This window comes from Schistocerca americana, chromosome 7, assembly GCF_021461395.2.
Source record: "Schistocerca americana isolate TAMUIC-IGC-003095 chromosome 7, iqSchAmer2.1, whole genome shotgun sequence".
Taxonomy (NCBI): domain Eukaryota; kingdom Metazoa; phylum Arthropoda; class Insecta; order Orthoptera; family Acrididae; genus Schistocerca; species Schistocerca americana.
The window spans coordinates 447,155,608-447,169,881 of record NC_060125.1 but is presented as its reverse complement, the minus strand read 5'-3'; the positions used below and the strand labels follow the sequence as shown (position 1 = coordinate 447,169,881).

The 14,274-nt window shown below is 39.4% G+C and overlaps 1 protein-coding gene across 1 annotated transcript in view; it reads right to left on the bottom strand.

The window, feature by feature from the left end:
* The window catches only part of LOC124622040 (putative helicase MOV-10), a 314,393-nt gene that overhangs the window by 87,270 nt on the left and 212,849 nt on the right, over positions 1–14,274 (bottom strand). The window lies entirely within an intron of this gene.

The window sequence follows — 14,274 nt, the reverse complement described above, 5'->3', positions numbered from 1 at the left end:
CTTAAATATTATTTGATGTAATTGGATAGAAAAAAATCTATTCACCAAGCAGCAGCAGAAGAACATTCACATAAAGGTATTAATGTTTGCAAACTTTAATACATGTGTGTTCTCCTGCCACAGTTTGGTGACCAGATTTTTATCCATCCAATTACATTATATGAATATAATAGAGGGAAACATTCCACGTGGTAAAAATATATCTAAAAACAAAGATGATGAGACTTACCAAACAAAAGCGCTGGCAGGTCGATAGACACACAAACAAACACAATTACATTATATTTTCAAGAACTGATTCTTTTTGGTCAAATATTATGTAGTTGTATGTTCCCTGAGTTATCACTGCAGTACACCATAATGGCACAGATTAAATCAATTTGTAGGCTATTTAATGTAATTCATATTTAAATATGCTCCATCCTGACATTTACACTTATCAATGCTGACTGTGTGCGTGGAGCGCAAACAAGGTGTTTTTATACATATATCAGCTGTCTTTCCATTCAGTCCAGATAATGATAGCTGGAGGAGACTTACTGTAAAATCCAAAGAAATCCCTCTGCCTGCCACCACCACCACACACACATGCACACACCCACCCAACCACACACGCCCACAAACACAAACACACACACAGAGGCTAGGCTGTTAAAATCCTGGTGATCAACTTCCATAGTGTTCACAATAAAGTGCCAGAGTTTGAAGCAGTCCTAAAAGATAGTGGAGTTCACAAAATACTAGGAACAGGAAACTGACAAAAACACAATGATTGACAGTTGTGAGACCATGAGTACCAAAAGGGTAGGCTAATAGAAAATGGAGCTGGTGTGTTTATCGAAGTAGACAAGAAACTCATATCCATCAAGGTAGACATATAACTGCTTATGGGATTGTTTGGGTAAGACGTAGTGTTAGGGTGAGCATAAACTTATAATTTGGTCCTTCTTTCAACAATTAGATTTACCCCAAGTAACCAAAAACTATAGGAAAAACTTCAGATCCCTTGTACAAATGTTCAGCAACCTTTTACAGCATTCAACAAACATAGTGTTATTTATGGAGAAGACTTTAATAATCCAACAGTCAAGTGAGAATTTACTGTTTTTTACATGGTGGATGTGACAAGATATTCTGTGGAATAGTACTAAATACTTTCTCTGGAAATTACTTAGAATAGATATTTCAGAGCTCACTCATTACAGAAATGTTTTAGATATAATGGCAACAAATTCACTTGACCTCTTTGAGGATGCCCACAAAGGGGTGGTATCTGTGTAGATGGCTGTGGCAACAATGATTATTAAATTACAAAGAAACCTAAAACTACAAGCACTGGATAGATAGAACACTTCATGATGAGATGGACCCTCCTTGGTAGTACAAAGTCCCTGTAAAACCTATCAAGCAACAAGTGTAAAACAATGCATAGGGCTATAGATAGCAAAATGAAATATGTTTGACTGTCAAAAGAGAAATGCACAAACATTTGACAGCTACCATAGCAAAATCATATTGAAAGATTTGGCTGTCAAAAGGGAAATACATGAAATCATCAACTAGTACCACACAAAATCATATTGAAAGATCTGGTTCTCAAAAGGGAAATACATGAAATCTTCAGCAACTACCATAGCAAAATATTACTGGAGGATCTTTCACCAAATCCATAGGTTGTCATATGTGAAGGCTGTCAGTTGCAGTAAAGTTAGTGTCTGGACGATTCATGGATGTCACATGGACTAAGTGGAGGGCACCAAAGCAAAAGCATAAATTCAGAATTACATTTTCGAATGTACCTTTACAAAGGAGGATCCAAGGATATTGTCACAGTTTATTACTCAAGCCATAGCAAAGGTGAGCAATATCAATATTAGTGTCAGTGTCATTGAGAAACTGCTGAATTAGGTAAAACTGAACAAGGTCCCAGGCCATGATGGACTCTACACATAACTTGGAGTCGAGTGAGCTCCTCTTTGAACCATAACATACTACAATTTTAACCATAACATACTGTAGACCACTTGAACAAACAAATCATGCCCAGTAGTTGGGAGGAAGCACAAGTCACATCCAACTACAAGAAGAGGAGCAGAAGTGATCCAAAACACTAGTATCCAATAGCAGTGACACCCACCGGTTGTAGACTCTTAAGATACTCTGAGCTCAAATGTAATGAAGTATCTAAAACAGAATGATCCCTCCATTCCAATAACCATGGATTCTGAAAACAGCAGTTGTGAAAAAGCCAACTCTCACTTTTCTCAGGGGACATCATTAAAACTTTGGATCATGGCAATCAGATCAATTCAGCATTCCTTGACTTCCAAAAGGCAATTGACTCAGTGTCAACCATTACTTACTAATGAACGTGTGTCACACACGATCTCAAACAAACTCTGTGACTGCGTTGACGAGTTGTTGGTAGGGAGAACAGGCCATGTTATCTTGGATGGAGAGTCATCAACTGATTTGGAAGTAACTTCAGGTGTGCCACAAGGACGTCTGTTTGGGATCTTGCTATTACTGCCTTATCTTAATGAGCTGAGAGGCAATATTTATAGCAACCTCAGATTTTTGCAGATGATGTAGTTATCTACAGGGAAGTTCTACTTGAACTAAAGCTTCACACATATTAAGTCAGAGCTTGATAAGGTATTAGAGTGGTGCAAATATTGATAAATTGCTTTAAATGTTCAGAAATGTAAAAATGTGTCATCACAAAACACAGAAATGTAGTACTTTACAACTACAATATCAATAAGTCACAACTGTAATCAGTGAAAACCATGTGTGTAAAAATTTGTGGGAATATATAATGGAATGATAATATAGGATCAGTCAGGTGGCAGGCTTTGGTTCATTGGTAGGATACTGGGAAAATGCTTCGTGGTACAGTCACTCATTTTTCTTTCATAATGATTACCACCACAGTGTTAGGCAAACTGATGAAAACATAGTAATCTCAAAACCCAAAACATTTTATTGCTGACAGCTCAAACAAAAAAGTAGATAACTGGATGTGTTACATGATTTTCAGGTGCTCTCACCTTTAGTAAATACACACACAAATAAGCATGCATACAGAATGAAAATCATTGTAATGAGAAGACATTTTAAAAGTTCAACATACAGTCTTGAGTACAATGGCAGGCTGAAACCAATTATACAGAGTCTCGAGAGCACAGTCAAGTGAACATGAGAATACACCATAACAGAATAGGGCTGGGTGCAATCCGCTTTGGGATTATTTCAGGTACATTGTTTGTTTCTCAAGGTGCATGTGTGCAACAACCCTGTTGCATAACTGGCTCCAATGTTTGATTGTCCCACTGTCTTGGGGACGGAACTGCACTGTCAGGCACTGGCACAAGCACGTTGAAGCATGACAGTAGCGGCCATCGAGGTGACAGTATGATACAAATGGTAACATAGAATTACCACATCACCCAACTAGTCACACTACTTCATGGCAAGGAATCTAATTCATTTTTATAGTTAACTTAAAACCTTACAGGGGAATAGCACAAAATGGCACTTTCATTGATAATGTTACACTCGGTTCCCCCCTAATCCCTGACCAACTGGCTTACTGATCAATTTACAATGCTCTCACTATTGATAGGATATTTAATCTAAAAAAGGCACAGCAAAAGTGTAAGAAGATTGGTAATGAAAATGGCTTTGAAATTTTTGGAAGCACTTAATTGAAACAGAAACATGATCAAAAAATTTGCTAGAATATACATAAGAAAGGAGAAATTTACACTTTCCTGGCATACAAATAGTTCCAAATTTTTTTAGGACAACTGCCGGATGTCTGCAGCTTCTAGCCACAATATTTTGGCACAGCACCTTCTAACCATCTTGTAACAAGACAGGCTATTGTAAAGGGAAGAAAAACTTTATTCAATCACAAACACACAACTGTGAACACACAAGTTGTGGCTAAGATTAGGTCATATTCATGTTGAAAGCAGAAATCTGCTTGACAGGAACACGCGGAGGACCAGTTTCACATTATGCTACACAGATGGCAATGTCTTGGGACTTCCAATGGCCACTAAGATGACCGCGTGACCGGGAAAACCCATCGGTTGGGCAGCACAATGGTGGCTCATTCCTCATGGACACTTTTCACATCCAGTGCAAAATTAAAGCTTATCCAAAAATTAATAAAGATTGAGCTGTATGTGTCACTGAAGAGCCAGTAGGCTCATTTGAAGCAGAGAAGATGGACGATTATGTGTGTGAAGACCCGACTTTGATGTCTGCATTAGTTTGTAAGTTATTGTAAGTCAAATGTTATAAATAAGCCCAGAACTATAACAGTGAAAATTTTGGCAATGAATTACGCAATTGGAACATATGAGGTATCTACAGATACATCTCGTGGAACTGTGATAGTAGATTTACTGAAATTATTCACATATTTAAATGAGAGGCTGAAAAGTGGATTTTGCACAATTAAAAACAGCTTTTCTTACCAAATAAACAGAGAAACATTAAAAGCGGCAGCACTATTCCAAACATTAGATATATAGGAAAGTATTTAATGTATAATTTAAATTTTTTGTTAATATTTACACTTACAAACCTGAAAATGGAGGAAAAGCACAGAAATTATTGTTTATAACTAAACTACGGTAGGACCGAGCGAGGTGGCGCAGTGGCTAGACACTGAACTCGCATTCGGGAGGGCGACGGTTCAATCCCGCGTCCGACCATCCTGATTTAGGTTTTCCGTGATTTCCCTAAATCGCTCCAGGTGAATGCCGGGATGGTTCCTTTCAAAGGGCACGGCCGACTTCCTTCCCCGTCCTTCCCTAATCCGATGAGACCGATGACCTCGCTGTCTGGTCTCCTTCCCCAAAAAAAACAACAACAACTACGGTAGATAAAACTGATAACAACAAAATATTTCTCGCAAAATTTCCATATGATTTTATGTATATTGTGTGTATAAAAGGTTAAAATTAAGAATGTCAGCAATTTTCATGTACAGTAGTTTAACTGACTTCAGTGGTACTTGACTGAGGTTTCCTGGGTGCACAGTCGCAATTTGGAGAGGCGTTTCGGTTCGAACACCATTGGAGGCAGTCAGACTGAGTTAGTCTGTGTTCAGAGAAAGTTTCATCTGATAAGCGGTGAAACAACCACTAGTTTGCATGTGTAAATTATTCGGAACTCCTACTTTCGGACATAGACACATTTTGGCAGCTGATCAAGTTGTTAGTTGATACAAGCTGCACTTGTAAGGATTTTCGTTGTGTAGCCATTGTTGAATTTGTAGTTTGATATACTGTGGAACTTGAATGGTTTTCTAAAGATAACTCAAGCAATTAATCGTGGTTTATTCATCTGTCTCCAAGATCTTAATAGAAAGGAGATAAGGAATACAGATAAGGAAAGGACAGAACAAACTTTATTGTCTACAGTACAGCATACAATCACCGTTGATCTTTATTTTACAATTGCCATTACCGACTTTTGCCCATATAAACAGGTACTCATCGGCATTTAATTTCTTTTTCCTTCTCGTACTCAAAACAAATGGCATGCTTGAAACAAGAGTACCATAAGGCTGTTTAGCCAAGAGCCCTGTGGTCTCAGCTATACTCCATGTCTTCCAAGCCAAAATGTTAGCATCTGGAAATGCTTCAAGGCCACCATAATCTGCATGATTGCCCCAAACAACAGCAAGTGTCAACCAGGTACTACCTCCAAACACTGCTTGCACATCACAGGTGAAGTTCAAATGGAGTCCACGAAAAACATTTGGACCTCCAATCAATTGCCAGCGGCTAAGTCCGCTTCAAGGTCACCCGCCTAGCGCGCAACCAAGAGCGGCACGGCCACCAAAAAGTTTTTTAATGACAAAGGGAAGGAGATAAGGAATAGAGATAAGGAAAGGACAGAACAAACTTTATTGTCTATAATACAGCATACAATCACTGTTGATCTTTATTTTACAATTGCCATTACCGACTTTTGCCCATATAAACAGGTAGTCATCGGCATTTAATTTCTTTTTCCTTCTTGTACTCAAAACAAATGGCATGCTTGGAACAAGAGTACCGTAAGGCTGTTTAGCCAAGAGCCCTGTAGTCTCAGCTATACTCCATGTCTTCCCAGCCACAATGTTAGCATCTGGAAATGCTTCAATGCCACCATAATCTGCATGATTGCCCCATACAACAGCAAGTATCAACCAGGTACTACCTCCAAACACTGCTTGCACATCACCACAGGTGAAGTTCAAATGGAGTCCATGAAAAATATTTGGACCTCCAATCAGTTGCTGCTTATTAAACTGGCGAGCCAAGTCAATACCAATCGCCTTCAAACTGCGGCCGGGAATCGAACCTGGGACCCCATGATATAGTGGCAGCGCAGCTAGGCACTAGACCACGAGCTGCAGACCAGTATTTTGGTGATATGTTGACGATACTTTTGTAGTTTGGCCTCACTGTTTGTACACTCTCTGAGAGTTTTTTCAACATCTGAACTCCATAAATGAAAATGTAAAAATTTACTATGGACATGGATAAAGATGGTTGCTTGCCATTTTTGGATGTCTTGGCAGGACATAGGAGCAATGGCACACTTCAACATTTGGTGTTTTGAAAGCCCTTTCATAAAAACATGTATTTACAAGCTACTAGTTCCCACCATCCAGCACACATATGATGGGCACTCTGAAGACCTTAATCCACTGAGTTCATACCATCTCAGATGCCGATAGTCTGCAAATGGAAATGGAACACCTGAAAACTTTGTTCCTCAAGAACAGATATTTCTCTCAGCTGGTAAAGAGAATACTAAATACCGGGTGATCAAAAAGTCAGTATAAATTTGAAAACTTAATAAACCGCGGAATAATGTAGACAGAGAGGTAAAAACTGACACACATGCTTGGAATGACATGGAAAAAAGTTCACAAAATGTCCAATAGATGGCGCTGGACAGCAAAACGTCAGTGACTGCGCATGACAATCGTGTATAAAAGGAGCTGTAATGAGAGAGAGAATCAGATGCACCAGCAGTCGCAGCATGTTGACGTTACCTGAAAAGGCGCTTTTAGTGAAGCTGTATTATCAGAATGGGGAATGTGCTAGTTCAGCGTTACGATCCTATCGCCATAGGAAGGGGATTCGAACGGGTAAAGTTACGTTGACAAATGCAGCTGTCGCGAGAATGATTTCGAAGTTCGAAGCCACAGGTTGTTTAGACGATAGACCCCATAGTGGACGACCGAGCACAAGGCGTAATGCTGCTCAGACAGTTCAGGAAGAAATGGAGACTGTAGCAGATTCATCTATGCACGGGAAAGTCAGTGCTCGTGCAGTCGCATGTCGCACCGGCATTCCATACACTACTGTTTGGTTGCCACTTAGGCATACCCTCTGATGCTCTACGTACATAATCCATCGGCATCATGAACTGTTACCTGGCGATTTAGTGAAGCGGAGGGCATTTGCGGTGTGGGCGTTTCAAAAGATGGCGGAAAATGACAATTGGTTGAGTAACATGTTGCGGACTGATGAAGCTCATTCCACGCTTCGAGGGTCTGTCAACAACCATAACTGCAGAATTTGGGCTACCGAAAATCCTAGAACTGTCATGGAAACTCCATTGCACAATGAGAAAGTCACGATATGTGTTGGATTTACCACATCTACCGTTATCGGGCGTTTTTTCTTCGAGGAAATGCGTGATTCTAGTTTTGTAACTGTTACCGTGACGGGTGAGAGGTACGCCGATGTGTTATAGAATCGCATCATCCCCAGCCTGGCTGATAAACACCTGCTGGAATGTATGATGTTTATGCAGGATGGCACTCCACCCCATATTGCTAGACGCATGAAAGATCTCTTGCGCGCGTCGTTTGGTGATGATCGTGTGCTCAGCCGCCACTTTCATCATGCTTGGCCTCCCAGGTCCCCAGACCTCAGTCCGTGCGATTATTGGCTTTGGGGTTACCTGAAGTCGCAAGTGTATCGTGATTAATCGACATCTCTAGGGATGCTGAAAGACAACATCTAACACCAATGCCTCACCATAACTCCGCACATGCTTTACAGTGCTGTTCACAACATTATTCCTCGACTACAGCTATTGTTGAGGAACAATGGTGGACATATTGAGCATTTCCTGTAAAGAACATCATCTTTGCTTTGCCTTACTTTGTTATGGTAATTATTGCTATTCTGATCAGATGAAGTGCCATATGTCGGACAATTTTTTAACTTTTGTATTTTTTTGGTTCTAATGAAACCCCATGTCATTCCTAGCATGTGTGTCAATTTGTACCTCTCTATCTACATTATTCTGTGATTTATTCAGTTTTCAAATTTATAATGACTTTTTGATCACCCGGTATGTACAAAGCAATGAAGAGGACGAGGCCTTCAAAACAGCTGTGTATCTACTGTATATTGGGAATGTTTCAGTGAAAATAATGGGAATAGTAAGAAGATATAAAGTTAAGTAATCTTTCGTCCTCCTTAGAAAAACTCCGTATTTTTGGGCTCCATCAAAGATGACATAAGAGTTATGTAAGGCAAGTGTTTAAAGGATTCCATGTGATATTGAGGATATTCAGCCAAATCATCAATCGTGTGATTATTGCCACCACATGTTCCAGGACAACACTATCCCATTTCCAAGTGCTAAAAACATGGAATCCACATAAAACTCTTCTCCTTGTACTGACAGACATACAAGGATTACAGACATCTAGAGTTATAAGCTACCTTAAAATTTTTTATGCCATTTTGCCACAACTTAAAAACAAGCTGCACACATCCATTTTCAACTCAAGCCATAAACATTTGAAAATGGGATAATGTTGCCCGGAACATGTTGTGGAAATAATCACACAATCAACAACTGGGCTGAATATCCTCAATATTGCTTTAATAACAGTTGCACCATGGCTTCACATCAGATTCCATGTGAATGAAGGAAATCTTATATAGGGCAAAAGAAGCACACTGTGCAGGATTGCGATGCAAAACATCAACATCACACTAATCTCCTTCAAGCCAATAAGTCCACTATCACCACACATTGCATTTCCACTGCTCATTTGACGGAATACAATGAAAGAAAAAGTATGGCCCATATGTAAAACTTTTCGAGCTCCAACATCAATGAATCAATGGAAATACGATTGCCTGAGTCCCTTACCAATTGAGACATAGCTTCCAGTTAAATTCTGCATAGAGTCCTGTCATACAAAAACTTCATGCTCTGCATAACTGGTATCAATATGTGATTTTATCGTGTGAAAACAATCGGATTGATGTTGATGCAGCAAACTTTTGAAACAGAGGGCGCCTGGTGTAGAGCAGACTTGCAGCAGAAGCACATGTGCTCAAGCAATGCATGCACAATGCCAACTGAATACACCACTCGTGTGCCAGTGAGTTTGTAACTATCTGAGATCAGAGCATGTCCATCAATATTCAATTGAAGATGGCCAAAATATTGTGGCAGGAAGTTGCAGACATCCAGCAGTTCTCCAGAAACTTTATGGAACAACATAAGAGAAGGGTAACAGGATGAAGCCGCCTGGAACTTACAAGGTGGCTATGTAAGTGTATTCACATCCCCACAGTGATCCACTGTAAGCAGTTATTTGTATCTGTGACAATCTCACTATGCTTCAATTTAATCTCCAATGTTAACCACTGAATGGTAAAACACACCAAGAACTTCATCCATATACAAAAATTTAGCCACTGTTAAATTCATTTACAGTGCCAGAGCAAGTAGTGTGATCATGCTGGTTATTCTTTATAAGGACTTAAGAAATGAAAGCAATATTTCATAGCATGAGGCACAAAACAAGGCTGTATGAGATGATACGGAACCATGTGGCAGTTTCTAGAATGCTCTTGTGAAGCAATACATCCATTAAGACAAAGATGTTGCATAGAAAGTTGAACAAACATTCACATTGTAAAAATGGACAGCTAGGAGATGCAGCTTAGATCAGGCAAAAAAATACTGAACACATTTAAAATATACTATGAAACATGTTTCCATATGGAACATGGATGTAAACTGTCTTATCACACTTGTCATCAGCAGATACAGATAAACAACTAAAAGGCAGTCAAGTAAAGAGTACATGAAAATTACGTCATCAAAGAAAGGGCATGGTAAGCTCGTAAGTCAGGCCTCCACACTAGCCTCTGGGATTCTGTAAGTTTATGCCCACACACTACATCTCAATGAGAGCTCACTCTTCTACCACTGCCAGTTAGTAACACTGCATCTTTTGGCTTTCTTGATCACTATTCAGACATTCTAGGTTTCCACACTTCTGCTGCCGTGCATTTACATAAACTATATTAGCAGACAGCAAGGAAAGAAAATACTCCTAGTGGACCAAAACTAGCACTGCCAGAGGTGGGTCAAAATCTGTGGAGAACACAATGCCTCTAGGATGGGCATCCAAACATAACGCCACTGGTCTTTCAGGCTGGAGGTTGTGAAGAGGGTTCCCTGTCCACACAGAAAAAATACATTGGTCAGGATGATCTACAGAAGTCTTGAAATCAGGACTGTCTCAACTCTGGAATTGAACACAGCAAAGGCAGTGGACTTCTCCTTTGCAGCCTGGAAAGTTGAAGGGGCTACACACACCAGGAATTGTGCAGAATACATCCAAGGAGTTACAGAAATACAAACTGAAACTCGTAGCTCTCCAAGAGATTACATGAAAGGGTAAAAGATAAGCAGTGGAAACAGCCTGTATGGAGACTGTGGCAAGCACAATGAATTAGGTCCTGGGTTTCATGTGCATGACTCAGGAATAAAAGCATGAAAGTGTTTAAATCCACTAATGACAGAATCTCCTACATTACAATCGCTTTCCGGAACTGAAAGATCCTTGGTTACTTGACCTGTACCCTCTGAGGATAAGATTGAATTCAGAAAGGAGTAATTTTACACTGAACTGGACTATGTGTATAACTCATTGCCAAACTATAATATTTAAATAGCATTGAGTGACTTTATACCAAATTAGGTCAAGAAGACATCTATAAACTGGTGGTCAATAACGCAAGTCTGCATCAAGAGAGCAGTAGCAAAGCCACACATTTGATCAGTTTCACAATTGACAATTATATCTGCACCATGAGTGGATGGTATCAACAGAAAAACATACATAAAGGCACATGGATGGCACCAGATGGGCAAACCATAAATCGGATAGACCATGTATGTATCCAGAAGCAGTATGCCAACACCATCAAGGATACATGAACCTATAGGGGAAGAGATCGTGACACTGATCACTTCCTGATAATGTGTAAGATGAACATTAAATTTACGATGATGTGTTACATAGCTAAGCAGACTACATATTATGATATAAGCAGATTACAGAAGATGGAGATTAAAAGAAAATATGAGACAACACTAGCAGAAAAATTAAGTAAATGCAAGGAAAAGGTAGGAGACTGTGATATCTAACACCAAAATATAAAAAAAATGAAACATTTATTAAAGACACACAGGGGAAGATCCTCACAAATGCCGTTGAATTATAACAGCAATGGATACAGTACTTTGTAGAATTGCTAAACTGTGATGATCACATTGAGTCTCTTATATGTGAGGTATCAGACACTGTAGACAGCAATACAGACCCCCCTCAATGAAGAAAGAAATATGACAAATACTCAGTAACCTAAAAAACAGTTAAGGCTTTTGAGAATGATCAAATTGCAGTAGAGCTAACAAAGTATGGAGGACCCATACTGTTTAAAACAACACTGAAACTGCTAAAGAATATTTGGGGATATGAGAGATTGCACGACAACAGGAAAATGGCTGTAATCTGCTCTATGCTATGAAAGAATGACCCCTGATATGTGATAATTATAGAGGGATTGCACTCCTTAATGTAAGCTACAAAATTCTATCTCAGTGTTTACTGAAGAGAATGACCCCAACTGCAGCAGGTATTATTGGGGGCTATCAATGTTCTTTCAAAAGGAACAGATCAACTACAGACCAGCATTTTATGCTCAAACAGGTAACCAAGAAAGGTTGAGAACATAACTTTGATATTCAGGTAGTTTTTTGTTGACTTCAAAAAAGCTTATAACAGCCTACACAGGGGCACTATGAATTGAAGGAGTTTCAGTTTCCACAAAAGTTAATACATCCAATACAGATGTCTTTAGAAGAAATCTACTGCAGAGTAAAGATCGCTACAGGAATGTCAGGACATTTTGAAGTCAGAACTGGTCTTAGACTAGGAGAATCTTTATCTCCAATACCTTTTAATTCAATTTTTGAAAAGATAGAAAACAACAAAAACTAAACAAAGCTGTAATAAACTGGGTAAAAACACAATAAATTGGTTTGCATATGCAGAAGCTGCTGTTTTAATAAATGGTAGCGAAGAGGACTTGCAGTTTATGACAACTTCTCAAAGAAATAGTTCAAGGAAAGCAGGCATAAAATTAATGAGGAGAAAACTGTGCAAATGGTCATGAGCTAGGCACTCAATGATGGTACCCCACTGAGAGATGAAGAAGTAATTTAAATGAAAAGACATTCTTAAATATTTGGGAAGCACTTTTAGCAAGCAGTATAGAGTGGAAGAGGCAAGAACATATGGCAAATGGAGCATACTGTGGCTTATGGGACATGCTGTGTAGTAGATCAGTTTTGAAATCAGACTGATCAGAGTGTAATTCTCCCAGTAGCTCTGCATGACTGAAAAATTTGTATTAAGGAAAGCTGATGAAAAAAAAATTAGATGAACAAAAACTGCTGGCCTTTGAGAGACAGATAGTAAGGAAAACGTTTGGCCTCAAGAGGGACGTCCTGTCACAGGAATGGAGGATGTATCGATACCAGAATTGGCAGATCTACACTCACAAGCTGATATTGTACAAAGTTCAAAGAAAAGAAGATTGATGTGGACAAAACACCTAATTTACATGGAAGAGGTAAGACTACAGTGAATAGCATTCTCAGGATCCCTAGAGTGCAGAAGAGGCCAAGGAAGGCCATGGGCAAGAATGAATGATATCAACAGGGATATGGAAGTGATGGGCTTGAAAAAAGGAGAATGGACCACAAAAGCCGGGAACAGACATGATTGATGAAGGAAGTAGAGAATGCATCTAATCTCCTAGGTCAAAGCAACAATAAATGGGGAGATATCAGTGTCTAGCAACTGCAAAACATCTTGAAAGTCAAATGGCTTTATTCAGCATTGCAGCCCAGAGCTTATAATCTGTAACTGAAAAAGTGTTCAAGTAGTGCAGCAGTTTCAGTCTGTGTCTATCTTAGGCCTGCGTGAAAATACAAACAGCAAGAAGTATGGTATATTTTAACAAGATGGATTGAACTTAATGACACCAAGCTCACTCTGGTATGATTTTTGGCTACAATTACATCACTCAAGACTGTGTCAGACAGCAGGATATCACTATGGTGTCATTGTTGATTGCTCTGGTTTCTGGCATAATGTTCAGGACGAACTGTCAATCCACTAGTAGTAAAAAAGTTAAAATAAACAAGTCCTATCAAAGTAATTTTAAGGGCAAACAGTCCTCAAGCAAATATTTTGGATGTTGTATGCTAAACGGCAGTGCATCCCAAGTGTATTTCTGCACTGACAGCAGAACATGTGGGCAACATGGGTCAAGTACGCTGACCTTGATGACAGCACAGTAGCTGTTGGTAAGTGCTTGCATACGTACACTGGCATGCAGAACATAAGGGCGAATGTAACTTATACATAATGTGTCACTGCCAAGTAACATAGCTCACTGAAATTTGGACCATTCACTCAAAGAACTGCTACAGTACAGTACAGAAGGTAACTGGAAGAAATATACTATGGCATGAACAGAAATGGCACTTTTATTCAAAGACAGCAATTACACTGAAGACACCATAATTCACACTGGTCCACTGAAATTTACAAAAGGCAGATGGTTCTAAGGTGTGTAGACACCATGGATGGTAATACATGCACTGCAATGTGCTCCCACGCCTGCCACTAGGTCCGTAAGTAGTTCTTGTTGTAGTGTGTTTGACAACTGCTGGAAGATCATTTATGCATGTGGGTGTGATGAAATACCTCTCCCAATGCATTCCACACATGCTGAATGGTATTTAAGTAAAATGGAACAGGTAGGCCTGTCCATTCGCTGAATATCCTCTCATTCCAGCCAAGAGCTCCTCAACCTGTGCAGTTCAATACGGCTGTGCATTGTCAAATATAAAAATGAA